The sequence below is a fragment of the Pongo abelii genome, chromosome 18 (assembly GCF_028885655.2).
Source record: "Pongo abelii isolate AG06213 chromosome 18, NHGRI_mPonAbe1-v2.0_pri, whole genome shotgun sequence".
In the NCBI taxonomy this organism is placed as follows: domain Eukaryota; kingdom Metazoa; phylum Chordata; class Mammalia; order Primates; family Hominidae; genus Pongo; species Pongo abelii.
In genome coordinates this window covers 11,647,874-11,663,503 of record NC_072003.2, presented here as the reverse complement: position 1 = coordinate 11,663,503, position 15,630 = coordinate 11,647,874, and the positions used below count along the sequence as shown (strand labels likewise).

General features: G+C 44.0%; 1 long non-coding RNA gene across 1 annotated transcript; it reads left to right on the top strand.

Annotated features, from left to right (window-relative positions):
- The first annotated feature begins 1,719 nt into the window (after positions 1 to 1,719).
- LOC129050955 (uncharacterized) lies at positions 1,720 to 15,244 on the top strand. Its single transcript, XR_008514891.1, has 4 exons — positions 1,720 to 2,425; positions 10,720 to 10,891; positions 11,856 to 11,966; positions 14,885 to 15,244. It is a non-coding gene; the product is annotated as an uncharacterized LOC129050955 (long non-coding RNA).
- Positions 15,245 to 15,630: the final 386 nt, after the last annotated feature.

Below are 15,630 nucleotides of genomic sequence, written 5' to 3'. Positions count from 1 at the left end.
CCTCAGCCTTCCAAAGTGCTGGGATTACAGCCATGAGCCACCGCGCCCGGCATTTTTTTTTTGTTTAAATAGAGACAGCATCCTCCTGTGTTTATCAGGCTGGTCTCCAATTCCTGGGCTCAAGCAGTCCTCCCACTTTGGCCTCCCAAAGTGCTGGGATTACAGGCTCGACCCACCACGCCCTCGCCTACATTTATCTTTTTCTAGAGACATGGTCTCACTCTGTCACCTAGGCTAGTGTGCAGTGGTGTGATTAATATTTTATTTTTTGTAGAGATGAGGGTCTTGCTATGTTGCCCAGGGTGGTCTCAAACTCCTATCCAAAAGCAATCCTCCCGCTTCACCCCCAGAATAGCTTGGATTACAGGAGTAATCCACCACGGCCGCCTCTCACACCTTTTAAAAGAAAACTTTTTTTCTCCCTGACAGGGGCTCACTTTGTTACTCAGGCTGGAGTGCTGTGGTGTGAACATGGCTCACTGCAGCCTTGATCTCCCAGGCTCGGGTGATCCTCCCACCTCAGCCTCCTGAGTAGCTGGGACTGTAGGCACGTGCCACCATGCCCAGATAATTTTTGTATTTTTTTTGTAGAGATAGGATTTCACAATGTTGCCCAGGCTGGTCTTGAACTCCTGAGCTCAGTTGATCCCCCTGCCTGGGCCTCCCAAAGTGCTGGATTACAGGTGTGAGGCACTGTGCCTGGCCTAAAACTTTTTTATTTGTAAAATTTTTTTTGTACAATAGAAAAAAAAATTTGCTGAAGTGGGAGGATCGGATCGCTCGAGGCCAGAAGTTTGAGACCAACCTGGGCAATAAGTGACATCCCTGTCTCTATAAAAATATAAATAAATAAAATGCTTGCTACATCTAGGCCTTCTAGATAGAAGGGTTGCTGACATGACATGATAAAGTAGACCTGGAAAATCACATAACTTGTAAATGGCCATTTTTTTTTAACTGTAGAAAAGAAATGTCTTTTGGAAATAACTTTTTGAAATGGAATTGTTAGACCACCAGTAGAAGAAACACACGTCCATTTTTGTTCAATGATTTAGAAGACATGGGACAGGGTGGCTCATGCCTGTAATCCCACCTTTCTGTGAGGCCAAGGCGGGTGGATCACCTGAGGTTGCAAGTTTGAAACCAGCCTGGCCAACATGGTAAAAGCCCGTCTGTACTAAAAATACAAAAATTAGCTGGGAGTGGTGGCACGTGCTTATAGGCCTATAGTCCCAGCTACTGGGGAAGCTGAGGTAGGAGAATCGCTTGAACCCGGGTGGTGGAGGTTGCAAAATGCTGAGATCACGCCACTGCACTCCAGCCTGGACGACAGCACAAGACTCTGTCTCAAAAAAAAAAAAAAAAAAAAAAAAGGCCTGAAGAGGAAGAGAAGAAGCTTCTATGCCAGTCTGGTCATATTTAGAAGTCATCTTCATATTATAACTATGCTCTCTGTGTGAATTTTATTTCTCCCTGTATGTACAATTGATAAGTATTTTTTGAAATATCTGTGCCAAAATATTCATATTTAGAAGATACCTTATTATAACTATTGCTATGTGTGTGCAGTTTTATTTAGTAGTATTATATATCTAGTGGACAGGTAAGTAAGCTCTTACTTGAAATATCTAGTCTTCCTGGATATTTTCAAGTATTTGATGTATCTAAAATTAGAGATATCCATTAGGCTGATAGGTCCCTAAATTTTTTTTAAAAAAGAAATTAGAGGGCCGGGTGCAGTGGCTCAAGCCTGTAATCGTAGCACTTTGGGAGGCCAAGGCTGGTGGATCACGAGGTCAGGAAATCGAGACCATTCTGGCTAACACGGTGAAACCCTATCTCTACTAAAAACATAAAAAATTAGCTGGGCGTGGTGGCAGGCGCCTGTAGTACCAGCTACTCGGGAGGCTGAGGCAGGAGAAAGGCGTGAACCCAGGAGGCAGAGCTTGCAGTGAGCTGAGATTGCGCCACTGCACTCCAGCCTGGACGACAGAGCAAGACTCCGACTCAAAAACAAAAACAAACGAACAAAAAAAGAAATTAGAGGTAGTAGTAAAACACTTTGTAGATAGTTTTTAAAAATTGATGGGCCTGGCTGGGCATGGTGGCTCACGCCTGTAATCTTACACCAGCACTTTGGGAGGCCAAGGTGGGTGGATCACCTGAGGTCAGGAGTTTGAGACCAACCTGGCCAACGTGGCAAAATCTCATCTCTACTAAACATACAAAAATTAGCCAGTGTCCTCGTGGACACGTAATCCCAGGTACTGGGGAGGCTGAAGCAGGAGAATCACTTGAACCCGGGAGAGGGAGACTGCAGTGAACCAAGATCGTACCACCACACTTCAGCCTGGGTGACAGAGCGAGACTCTGTCTGAAGAAAAAGAAAATTGATGTGACTACTGTATGATTCCACTTATACGAGGTACTTAGAATAGTTAGATTCACAGAGACAGAAAGTAGAACAGTGGTTATCAGAGACCAAGGGGATGGAGGAGCTGCTCACGGCGAGTTATTGCTTAAAGGGTACAGAGTTTCAGTTTGGGATGATAAAAAATTCTGGAGCTGGTTGGGAGTGATTATTGCACAACAGTGTGAATATACTTAATGCCACTGAACTGTACACCTAAAATGGTTAAACAGTAAATTTTATGTCAAATATATTTTACCATAATAACATTTTTAAAAACTGATGGGAAATATTGTCTTTGTAACGGAATAGTTGCAAATAGTTTGTTAATTGTTCAAACCACCTTGGTACTTGCTCATTTGGTTGAGGGAGATTGGAGGGAAGACATTGCAAAAGGTGTTTTGCTAGTTTGTACTACAAGATTTCAGATTACTTGTTGCCTGGTATAGTAGCTGCACTTCTTTAAACTTTGCTATACTGTATATAAAGCCAGGAATGTTTTTCTCAAGGACATGGCAGCTACCTCTTTGAAATATAATCTTCAAGGGAGATAGTTTTCCTAACTCTTACTTTTGTGGGAGGGTAGGAGTCTAACTTCAGTGGCTGACTTGCTCCAAGCTGCAAAACTGCCTCCTGTCTTAGAGATATGAAACATCTGTTTCTTCTTTGGATAAAGCCAACTAGCAAACAAAGACAACCCCCAATTAACAGATACATTTAAGATGGACTATATGTGATGAATGATGCTGTCAACTCCTCTTACTTGGGGACAAGTTATCATTTATCATGAGAATATGTATATCATAGGTTGTACCTGCTTGACATCACAAAATACGCCACGAAAAAAGGGTAAAATGTATCCCTTTCTTGGTTGGGTGCAATGTCTCACGCCTGTAATCCCAGCACTTTGGGAGGCAAAGGTGGGTGGATCACCTGAGCCCAGGAGTTCCAGACCAGCCTGGGCAACATGGTGAGACCCCCGTCTCTACAAAAAATACAAAAATTAGCTGGGTGTGATGGTACGCCCCCTGCACTCCCAACTACTTGGGAGGCTGAGGTAGGAGGATGGATTGAGCCCAAGAGGTCAAGACTGCAGTGAGCTGTGATTGTACCACTGCATTCCAACCTGGGTGACAGAGTGAGACCCTTTCTCAAAAACAAAAAAACAAAACAAAACAAAAACAAAAACAAAAACAAAAAAACAAAAAAAGGTCGGGTGCGGTGGCTCATGCTTGTAATCCCAGCATGTTGGGAAGCCAAGGCGGATGGATCACCTGAGGTCAGGAGTTCAAGACAAGCCTCGCCAACATGGTGAAACCCCATCTCTACTAAAAATACATAAATTAGCCGGGCATGGTGGCGCACGCCAGTAGTCCCAGCTACTCGGAGGCTGTGGCACGAGAATCACTTGAACCCAGGAGGCAGAGGTTGCAGTGAGCCGAGATCATGCCACCACACTCCAGCCTGGGCCAGAGTATGACTCCATTTCGAAAACAAAAAGATTTCTTTCTATCTTTGCAATCTCTTTGTGGATTGCCAGCGACACATATAATGTCCTTTCTTAATGCATATTCAATAATAATACTAATAAAACTATTTTTCTTTCTCTACTACTTTTGTGAAGAGGATTTCTGGGAGATTACTTTTGTGGGAGAAGATTTTGTTTTTAATTCTGTTTCCCCAATAATGACAAAAATAGTGGTAGTAGACTACCACATTTTGTTTATTTTGCATTAAAGTACTTAGGTTGTCTTTTGATAGTGACTTTTGGAAATGAAATTGTAAAAACACATCTCATTCATGGATTCGTTTCAGAAAGAAGGAATTGGGAGAAATGAATTATAGACCAGACTGTTCCTGATTAGAAGCCACTTTCAGATATAACCACTGTTATATGTGAAGTTGATTCAATAGTACTGTATATATAGTAGGCAAAATTAAGTCGTTTTTTGAAACATCAAGCCTTTCTAGATTTTTTTTTTTTTCTGAGACAGGGTGTCATTCTGTTGCCCAGTGGCTTGATCAGAGATCACTGCAGCCTCAAACTACTGGTCTCAAGGGATCCTCCTGTCTTAGCCTCTCAAGTAGCTGGGACCACAGGCGTATATCACTACACTTGGCTAATTTTAAAATTTCTCTGGAGATGGGGTCTCACTGTGTTGCCCAGGCTGGTTTCCAATTCCTGGGCTCAAGCAATCCTCCTGCCTCGACCTCCCAAAATGCTGGCATTACAGGTGTGGGCCACCGCACCCAGCCTCTAGATCTTTAGAAGTACACGAAGTGTGTTAAAAGTAGAGGTAGTAAAATAATACTGTATTAGTGCATTTTCACACTGCTGTAAAGAACTACCTGAGACTGGGTAAGTTATAAACAAAAGAAGTCTAATTGACTCACAGTTCCACATGTCTGGGAGGCCTCAGGAAACTTAACAGTTATGGTGGAAGGAGAAGCGGACGCAGGCACAGTCTTCAAATGTCAGGACTCGAGGTGCATGCCACTATGCCCAGCTAGTTTTGGTATTTTTAGTAGAGACAGGGTTTTGCAATGTTGGCCAGGCTCGTCTCGAACTCCTAAAATCAAGCAATCTGCCTGCCTTAGCCTCCCAAAGTGCTGGGATTACAGGCATGACACCCAGCCCTGCCTATTTTAAGTCCCACCAACTGGGAGGCTTAAAACAACAGAAATGTATTGTCTCACAGTTTTGGAAGTTAGGAGTTGAAATTGAGTTTTCAGCAGGGCAGGTTCTTTCGGGATGCTCTAAGGGAGGATCTGTTCCTTGCCTCTCTGCTAGCTTCTGCTGGTTTCCGCAGTCTTTGGAGTTCTTAGCTACATCACTCTAGTCTCTGCCTCCCAGTGGAGGCACATGGCCTTCTTGACTATGTGTCTTCATGTGTTCTCTCTTCTTGTAAGGTCACCAGTCATATGAGATTTAAAACCTACCTTAATCCAGTATGACTTCATATTCTAACTTAATTATAACTGCAAATACCTTATCTTCAAACAAGGTCACATTCACAGGTAGTGGGGACTAGGAATTGAATGTACCTTTTTTAGGGGACACAGTGCAACCCACAACAGTTGCGGGTCAGTGATTGCTCTTCTTCTGCCAGACGCTTCTTTCCATTGCTGGATGTAGCTGGACATAGACTGACAAAGTGGCCCCTACTTATCATGTGCTATTCCTGTGATAGAACAAACTATAGCTCTTAAAACATCCATTCAGATGAGTCATGTATCAAGTTCTACTGCATAACAGTTTTCATCACATGTCGTAACTCACTCTGTGTTAGAGATTTCTGCTTCAGGGTCACGTTTGTACAAAACCTGCATTGCCTCACGATGACAGAATTCCTGTTAAGAATCAATCTGGGGCTGGGCGCGGTGGCTCACTCTTGTAATCCCAGCACTTTGGGAGGCCAAGGCGGGCGGATCACCTGAGGTCAGGAGTTTGAGAGCAGCCTGACCAACATGGAGAAACCCCATCTCTACTAAAAATACAAAATTAGCTGGGTGTGGTGGCACATGCCTGTAATCCCCGCTACTTGGGAGGCTGAGGCAGGACAATCGCTTGAATCCGGGAGGCAGAGATTGCGGTGAGCTGAGATCGCACCATTGTACTCCAGCCTGGGCAACGAGAGCAAAATTCCGTCTCAAAAAAAAAAAAAAAAATTAATCTGGGCTGGGCACAGTGGTTCACGCCTGTAATCCCAGCACTTTGGAAGGCTGAGGTGGGTGGATCACTTGAGGTCAGGAGTTTGAGACCAGGCCAGCCTTTTTAGTAGAGATGAACGCCCGTCTCTACGGTGGAGGTTGCAGTGAGCCGAGATTGAGCCACTGCACTCCAGCCTGGGCAACAGAGGAAGACTCTATCTCAAAAAAAAAAAAAAAATCAATCAATCTGGCTGGGCATGGTGGCTCATGCCTGTAATGCCAGCACTTTGGAAGGCTTGGACGGGTGGATCACCTGAAGTTGGCAGTTTGAGACCAGCCTGGCCAGAATGGTGAAACCCTGTCTCTACTAAAAATACAAAAATTAGCCATGTGTGGTGGCACATGCCTGTAATCCCAGCTACTCAGGAATCTGAGACAGGAGAATCATTTGAACCTGGCAGGCAGAGGCTGCAGTGAGTTGCGATTGTGCCACTGCACTCCAAACTGGGCAATGGAGTAAGACTCTGTCTCAAATAAAAAAGTAAATTAAAAAAGTAATCTGTTTCTAAGAGAAAATATGTGCATGTCATATATTGCATAAGCGACTCATATATAAAATATACAAGGAACTCAAACTACTCAATAACAAGAAAACAAGAAATCCAATTTAAAAATAGGCAAAAGACTTGAATAGACATTTCTCAAAAGAAGAAATACAGAGGCTGGGCGTGGTGGCTCATGCCTGTAATCCCAGCACTTTGGAAGGTCGAGGTGGGCAGATCACTTGAGGTCAGGAGTTCAAGAATAGCCTGGGCAACATGGCAAAACCCTGTCTCAACCAAAAATACAAAAAATTAGCCAGGCATGGTGGCGTGCACTTGTGGCCCCAGCTACTCAGGAGGCTGAGGTGGAGGATCACTTGAGCCCAGGAGGTAGAGGTTGCAGTGAGCTGAGATCTCACCACTGCACTCCAGCCTGGACAACCTAGCAAGACCCCATTTCAAAATATATATATATATATACACATACATATATAATATAAACAGATACACATTCACGCACACATATATATGCACACGCATACATATATATAATGGCCAACAGATATATGAAAAAAATGCTCAACATCTCTAATCACCAGAGAAATGCAAATTAAAAACACAATGAGATATCACCTCACACCTGTTAGATTGGCTATTGTTAAAAAGATTGAAGACAAGTTTTGTCAAGGATGTGGAGAAAAGCAAACCAATATATACTATTAGTGGTATTATAAATCAGTAAAGGCATTTTGGAAAACAGGATGGAGGTGCCTCCAAAAACTAAAGCTAGAATTACCATATGATTCAGCAATCTTACTGCTGGATATATACCCAAAAGAAATGATAACAGTATGCCAAAGAGATGTCTGCACTCTCATGTTTCTTGGGAGCATTATTCACAATAGCTGATATACAGAGAAAACCTAAATGTCTAAAAGTACATGGATGGATTTTTTCTTTTTCTTTTTTGAGGTGGAGTCTCACCCTGTCTCCCAGGCTGGAGTGCAGTGGCACAATCTTGGCTCACTGCAACCTCTGCCTCCTGGGTTCAAGCAATTCTCCTGCCTCAGCCTCCTGAGTAGCTGGGACAACAGGGGCCTGCCACCACGCCCAGCTAATTTTTGTATTTTTAGTAGAGACAGGGTTTCACTATGTTGGCCAGGCTGGTCTCGAACTCCTGAGCTTTTGATCTGCCCTCCTCGGCCTCCCAAAGTGCTGGGATTACAGGCGTGAGCCACTGTGCCCAGCCTGTATAGTCTTTTCTACAAACTGAGGATGCTAGGAGAGGCTTCACCACACGTCTGGACATCAGGAAGTAGACAAAACTATCCAGTAGAGGGATGCATCCTTTAATCCATTGCCTAGAGATTCTGGGGCACAAGTTGGAAGCTTGTGAGCTTTTCAAAATTTGGTTACTGACATGGTTTGGATTTGTGTCCCTGCCCAAATATCATGTCAAATTGTAATTCCCAATGTTGGAGGACGGGTATGGTGGGAGGTGATTGGATCACAGGGGCAAACTTCCCCTTTGCTGTTCTCATGATAGTGAGTGAGTTCTCACAAGATCTGGTTGTTTAAAAGTGGGTGGCACCTCTTCCTTCTCTCTCTTCCTCCTTCTCCAGCCATGTAAGATGTACCTGCTTCCCCTTTGCCTTCTACCATGACTGTAAGTTTCCTGAGGCCTCCCCAGCCATGTTTCTTGTACAGACTGCAGAACCATGAGCCAATTAAATCTCTTTTCTTTATGAATTATCCAGTCTCAGGTAGTGCTTTATAGCAATGCAAGAACAGACTAATAAAGTTGTTTTTTGCCTTTGTATTTAAGTTAACTTATTCCACTTTACCTAGAAATGACTTATAATGACATGAAAAGGTCCTCAGCATAGTCCTCACAGTCATCAGAGAAATTCCACATAAAACCATGATATGATGACATTATACATCCTCTAGAAAGGCAACAATTAAAACGACTGGCAGTACCAAGTGTTGGGGAAGATGTACAGCACCCGGATTCTCATGCACTGCTGGTGGAGACATAAAATGGTGCAACCGCTTTGGAAAACAGTTTGGCAGCTTTTCTGTTTTGTTTTTAAATAAAATTAAACATAAATTTACCATACCACTCAGTCATTTCTTTTTTTCTTTCTTTTTAAAATACTTTCAACTTTTGTTTTAGATTCAGGGGTACACGAGCAGGTTTGTTACCTGGGCATATTGTGTGATGTTGAGGTTTGGGGTCCGATTGATTCCTTCACCCAGGTACTGAGCATAATACACAATAGAGAGTTTTTCAGCCCTTGCCTCCTCTCCTCCCTCCCCTGTCTAGGAGTCTCCAGTGTCTACTGTTGGCATCTTTATGTCCGTGAGTAACCATTGTTTAGCTCCCACTCAAAAGTGAGAACACACGATATTTGGTTTTCTGTTCCTGCATTAATTCCCTTAGGATAATGGCCTCCAACTGCATCCATGTTGCTGCAAAGAACATGATTTTGTTCTTCTTTATGACTGCATACTCAGCATCTTCATATCTAGGTATCTATCCCAGAGAGCTACACTCACAAAAAATGTTTGAGATGAATATTATTAGCAGATTTATTCTGGAAACAATTTTAATATCCACAACACAAAATTGGATAAATTTATACACATTCTTGAATGGAATCCTACTGAGCAACGAACAGGAGCAATATAAAAACACAGATGAATCTCAAAGACATTACATAGGCCAGGTGTGGTGGTTTGTGCCTGTAATCCCAGCATTTTGGGAGGCTGAGGTCAGCAGATCACCAGGTCAGGAGATTGAGACCATCCTGGCTAACATGACAAAACCCTGTCTCTACTAAAAATATAAAAAATTAGCTGGGTGTGGTGGCACATGCCTGTAGTCCCAGCTACTTGGGAGGCTGAGGCAGGTGAATCCTTTGAACCTGGGAGGCGGGGTTTGCAGTAAGCAGAGATTGCGCCACTGCACTCCAGCCTGGGCGACAGAGCGAGACTCCATTTCAAAAAAAAAAAAAAAGAAAGGTTTACTAAACAGATCCAGGACTTAACAAACCCGAGAAATGTCCCAGTGCCCTGATATCTTAAAGACAAAAGCATTCTTTTCGAGAATAAGTTTCATTTTAAAGATAAGATTTCAGTCTGGGCACAGCGGCTCATGCCTGTTATCCCAGTACTTTGGGAAGCCACGGCAGGCAGATCACTTGAGCTCGGGAATTTGAGACCAGCCTGGCCAACATAGTGAAACCCTGACTCTACTAAAAACACAAAAATTAGCCAGGTGTGGTGGTGCTCGCCTGTAGTCCCAGCTACTGGGGAGGCTGAGACATGAGAATCACTTGATCTTGGGAGGTGGAAGTTGCAGTGAACTGAGATTGCACCACTGCACTCCAGCCTGGGTGACAAAGCAAGAATGTGTCTAAAAGAAATAAATAAATAAATAGATTATTGCAAAAGTCTGTAGTTACACAAAGGTTAACAATTCTTTGTCACAAGAGCTTGCATTAGAGAAAATCTCCCCCTTGATTTTTTGGCTTGTTATCTTGTATATAAAAAGGCATTGTACCTAAGGTGGGCACCTTCCTTCTCTTGCTTTTGGGAACACCCTGTTCTGTCTAGGGAGTAGTTATCCTTATATTCTTTCACTTTTTTTTTTGAGACAAGGTCTCACTCGATCACCCACGCTGGAGTGCAGTGGCACAATTTCAGTTCACTGCAAACTCTGCCTCCCGAGTTCAAGTGATTCTACTGCCTCAGCCACAGAGTAGCTGTAATTACAGGCTCCCGCTACCATGCCTGGCTAACTTTTGTGTTTTAGTAGAGATAGGGTTTCACCATGTTGGCCAGGCTGGTCTCAAACTCCTGAACTCAAGCAATCCACCTGCCTCGGCCTCCCATAATGCTGGGATTACAGCATGAACCACTGCACTGGGCCTGTTCCTTTACTTTCACTTTACTCTGTGGACTCACCCCAAATTCTTTCTTGCTCAAGATCCATGAAGCCTCCCTTGGGGTCTGGATCAGGACCTCTTTCTGGTAACATATTCATTTCCTAGGGAAACCATAAATTACTACAAACAGGGTGACCTGAAAAAACAAAAATGTATTCTCTTACAGTTTAGAAGGCTTGGAGTCTGCATTCAAGGTGTTCGTCTGGCCATGCTTGCTCTGAAGGCCTCAGGGGAGGATCCTTCCTCACCTCTTCTAGAAAGGTGGCTCCAGGTGTTCCTTGGCATGCCTTGATCTGCAGCTGTATCACTCCAAGGCCAAGGCACTTGGCCCCTTAAAGGTTTGCTGAAAAATCTTTGACATGAGGTAGTTTGATAAGTGGGAGAAAAGGCATATACATTTATTTAACACATACACAAAGGAGTCTTCTTGTTTTGTTTTTTGTTTTTTGTTTTTTTTTAAATGAGATTTCACTCTTGTTACTCAGGTTGGAGTGCAGTGGTACAATCTCAGCTCACTGCAACCTTCATCTCCTGGGTTCAAAGGATTGTCCTGCCTCAGCCTCCTGAGTAGTTGTAATTACAGGTGCATACCACCATGCCGGTCTAATTTTTGTATTTTTAGTAGAGACAGGGTTTCACCATGTTGTCCAGGCTGGTCTCAAACTCCTGGCCTCAGGTGATCCACCTGCCTTGGCCTCCCAAGGTGCTGGGATTACAGGCATGAGCCACTGTGCCTAGCCTTGTTGCAGGAATCAGGAGACCAGAGAGACAAATGGGTGGGACAGGAGGATTTTATTAAGGTGCGCACCAGCTCAGTGGATTCGCATCCAAAAGACTGAGCTGCGAACAAAGATGGCTTGACTTTTGTACATACATCTGAAGGGTGGTTGGCTAGTTTGAAATAAGCTTACAGTGGCGCAAAATGCAGTGGTATGAAAACAAGTTTACAGAAACAGAACAAAGACAGTTTATCAACAGTAACAGGCTTGCAACTCAGGTTCACTTAGGCATGTCATCTGACCCTTGCTGTATGGCCCATATGACTGTAATTTAGGTTTGCTCAAGCTTATCTTGGGACCTTCACTGTAGTGCCCAGATGGCTGCAATCTAGGCTTGCTCAAGCTTATCTTGTGACCTTTGCTGTGCTGCCTTGATGGAGAACAGGTACTTACAGAAACCAGCTACGGAGCACAGGAATTTACAAGCCTACAGAACTTACAGAACAGGGTGCAATAGCATGGAGTGGGTGGGGAGCTGCCTAAAGGAAAAATTCACGTTTTCTTTTTATATCTCCTGCTTCAGCCTTACATGAGACCTTTCAAAATGAAGATCTGACATCCCAGTGAAGTAAAAAGTCTTCTATTTAGTCTTCAGGTTACAGAGAGAATGGGAGCTTGGATCCTGGTAAAACAGGTGATGGGAGGGAGGATAGGAGGAATTTGGTGGAGTGGTTACTAGGAAGAATGAGTGGAGCAGAGATTAACTTGTAAACAATTCTCTTTATGATTTAAATGATCCTTGCAGACAGTAATTATACTGTTCAGGTGTGGTTAAATTATTAGCCTTAATGGGAGAGAAAGAAAAAACAATTGTTCTCTGTGGTGGGTCTAGATCTTAGGCAGATGGAGGAACTTCAGTTTCTATGGAAAAGACTGTGTGGCAGTGGGGGTGTTACAGGACAGGGGTCCCAATTCAGACCCCAAGAAAGGGTTTTTGGATCTCACGCAAGAATGAATTCAGGGCGAGTCCACGGTGCAAAGTAAAAGCAAATTTATTAAGAAAGTGAAGGAATAAAAGAATGGCTACTCCACAGTCAGAACAGCTGTGAAAGCTGCTGGTTGTCCATTTTTATGGTTATTTCTTAATAATATGCTACACAAGGGGTGGATTATTCATGCCTCCCCTTTTTAGACCATATAAGGCAACCTCCTGACATTACCATGACATTTGTAAACTGTCATGGTGCTAGTGGGACTGTAGCAATGAGGATGACCAGAGGTCACTCTTGTCACCATTTTGGTTTTGCTGGGTTTTGGCCAGCTCCTTTATTGCAACCTGTTTTATCAGCAAAGTCTTTATGACCTGTATTTTGTATTGAGCTCCTATCTCATCCTGTGACTTAGAATGCCTTAACCATCTGGGAATGCAGCCCAGAGATTATGAGTCAAATCAGCCTTCCTGAGAACTCAGAGGTTGGGTTTTAATGGATAATTTGGTGGGCAGTGGGGCTAGGGAATGGGTGTTGTTGATTGGTGGGGGATGAAATCATAGCAGTATGAAAAACGGTCCTCATGCACTCAATCTGCCTCTGGCTGAGGGCCACAGGACTGGTTGAGTCATGAGTCACAGGTCCAGGTAGGGTCAATTGGTTGCCAGAATGCAAAAGTATGAAAAACATTTACAATCTTAGGCACTATAATAGTGATGTTATCTCTGGGTGTGGTGCTCATGCCTATAATCCCAGCACTTTGGGAGGCCAAGGTAGGCAGATCACCTGAGGTCAGGAGTTTGAGACCAGCCTGGCCAACATGGAGAAACCCCATCGCTACTAAAAATACAAATATTAGCTGGGCGTGGTGGTGGATGACTGTAATCCCAGCTACTCAGTACGCTGAGACAGGAGAATCGCTTGAACCCAGGAGGCGGAGGTTGCAGTGAGCCGAGATTGCTTCATTGCACTCCAGCCTGGGCAACAGAGCTAAAAATAATTAGCTGGGTGTGGTGGCACATGTCTGTAATCCTAGCTACTTGGGAGGCTGAGGCAGATCCCTTGAACCTGGGAGGTGGAGGTTTCGGTGAGTCAAATTTGAGCCACTGCACTCCAGCCTGGGCAACAAGAGTGAAAAAAAGAATTAAAAAAAAAAGAATTTTTTAAAAAAGACATACAACATTTCCTATACAGACTGAGATAACTTTCTGGGGTAATAGAAATAGTCTGTATGTTGATTGTAGTGGCTATTACACAGGTGTACACATTTGTCAAACCCATGAAACAGTACACTTTTGTTTTGAGACAGAGTCTCATTCTGTTGCCCAGGCTGGAGTGCAGTGGTGTGATCTCAGCTCACAGAAACCTCTACCTCCCAGGTTCAAGCAATTCTCCTGCCTCAGCCTCCCAAGTAGCTGGGACTACAAGCACGCACCACCATGCCTGGCTAATTTTTTTTGGTAATTTTTAGTAGAGATGGGGTTTCACCATGTGGGCCAGTCTGGTCTTGAACTCCTGACCTCAAGTGATCCACCTGCCTTGGCATCCCAAAGTGCTGGGATTCCAGGTGTAAGCCACCACACCTGACCTGTATACTTTTTAAAATAGGGATTTTTTTTTTTTTTTTTTTTTTTTTGGTGACAGAGTCTTGCTCTGTTGCCCAGTCTGGAGTGTAGTGGCATGATCTTGGCTCACTGTAACTTCTGCCTCCCAGGTTCAAATGATTCTTGTGCCTTAGCCTCCCAAGTAGCTGGGATTACAGGTGCCTGCCACCACACTTGGCTAATTTTTGTATGTTAGCAGACATGGGGTTTCACCATGTTGGCCAGGCTGGTTTCAAACTCCTGACCTTAGGTGACCTACCCACCTCAGCCTCCCAAAGGGCTGGGATTACAGGCATGAGCCACTGTGCCCAGCCAAAATAAGGGAATTTTATTATAAGCTATACTGTTGCAGGAATCAAGGGACAGGAGAGACCAATGGGTGGGACATGAGGATTTTATTAGGTGAGCACCAGCCCAGCGGATTAACATCCAAAGGCTGAGCCCTGAACAAAGACAGGGCTTGACTTTTATACATGCATCTGAAATGGGGCTGGCCAGTTTGATGGCACGAAACCTGTAGAGCAGGCAAGCGAGCTTACAGAAGCAGAACAAAGGCAGTTTGTCAAACAGTGACAGGTTTTAGAACTCAAACTTATCTTGTGACCTTGCCGTGCTGCACAGAAGGGAAAAACAGGAACTTACAAGACTTGCAAAAATTATTATAAGAACAGAACAAGGAATAATGGTAAGGGGGAAGAATCCAAAGGGGGAAGCTGAAAGAGAAAAACTTGTTTTCTTCATCCCCGCTCTGGGATGGGAGAGAGAGGCTCTGGAGCCCATCTCTTCTAGGTCCTGGCTCTGTAGGTAGTGCTATCAAAGTCCCGACAGAGCCCTGCCCATTGCTGGGCCTTGGAGTGAGTCAGCCTAGTACAGAAAAACTTGTTTTTCTTTTTATGTCTTCTGCTTCAATACCTCCTTAAAGTTAATTCTTAAAAAAGTAAGTTTCTCTACATGTAAGGTCCTCTGAATGGGCTACACCATGGTCGAGCCATTGTGACCCCTGTGACCCATACATACAGGCCTCCTGGAGTCACGAAGCCTGGAGCAACAAGAGAACCACTAAACAAGAAGAAACAGCTAGTTCCTGCCTTAACTGATTAACCGACCTTGCAACATTCCACCACTGTGATATGTTCCTACCCTACCCTAACTAATCAATCGACCTTGTGATATTGTGCCTTGTGACCTCCCCCGACCGCCTGACTATGCATCTTATGACATTCTTCCCCTGCCTGAAAAAACTGCCCCTAACTGTAACTTTCCTCTACCTACTCCAAACCTATAAAACCAGTTCCACTCCCACTACCCTTCGCTGACTCCTTTCTCGGACTCAGCCCACTTGCACCCAAGTGAATAAACAGCCTTGTTGCTCACACTAATCCTGCTCAGGTGGTCTCTTATACAGACGTGTGTAACACTATGCACTGCAGGTAAACACAAAGGACGAGCACTTTGCACTTTTTTAGAAGATTTTTTTTTTTTTTTTTTTTTTTTAAGGGACAAGGTCTCACTCTACCACCCAGGCTGGAGTATGATCATAGCACACTGCAGCCTCAAACTCCTGGGCTCAAGCAATCCTCTCACTTCAGCCTCCTGAGTAGCTAGGACTAGAGGCGTACAAAATTAGCCTAATTTTTACTTTTCATTTTTTGTAGAGACAGGGTCTTGCCATGTTTCCTAGGCTGGTGTCAAACTCCCGGCCTCAAGCAATCCACCTACCTCAGCCTCCCTAAGTGCTGCGATTACAGTTATGAGCCACTGTGCT